We start from the raw sequence: 357 nt of genomic DNA on the forward strand, positions 1-357 counted from the left end.
AATAACTAATAACACCTAAGAATCTCCTCATCTGTTTTCTAGTTATAGGTTTGGGAATGTTGAGGATAGCTTCAACTTTACTAGGGGAAAGGTGTCGTTCTCCTGCTGAGATATCATGCCCTAAATAATGTACCTTAGACTTACAGAGCTGCAATTTAGATTTTGAGGCCTTGTGGCCTTTCTGAGCTAAAGCTGTGAGGAGTGTCAAAGTATCTTGCTTACAGGCCTCCAAAGTGGGTGAGGCTAACAACAGATCATTAATATACTGAATAAGGGTGGACCTCCCTTTGAACATGATAGGATCCAAATCCTTTTTCAGGATCTGGGAAAACAGGGTGGGGGACTCTGTATATCCCT

The sequence above is a fragment of the Alligator sinensis genome, unplaced genomic scaffold (assembly GCF_000455745.1).
Source record: "Alligator sinensis unplaced genomic scaffold, ASM45574v1 scaffold492_1, whole genome shotgun sequence".
In the NCBI taxonomy this organism is placed as follows: Eukaryota; Metazoa; Chordata; order Crocodylia; family Alligatoridae; genus Alligator; species Alligator sinensis.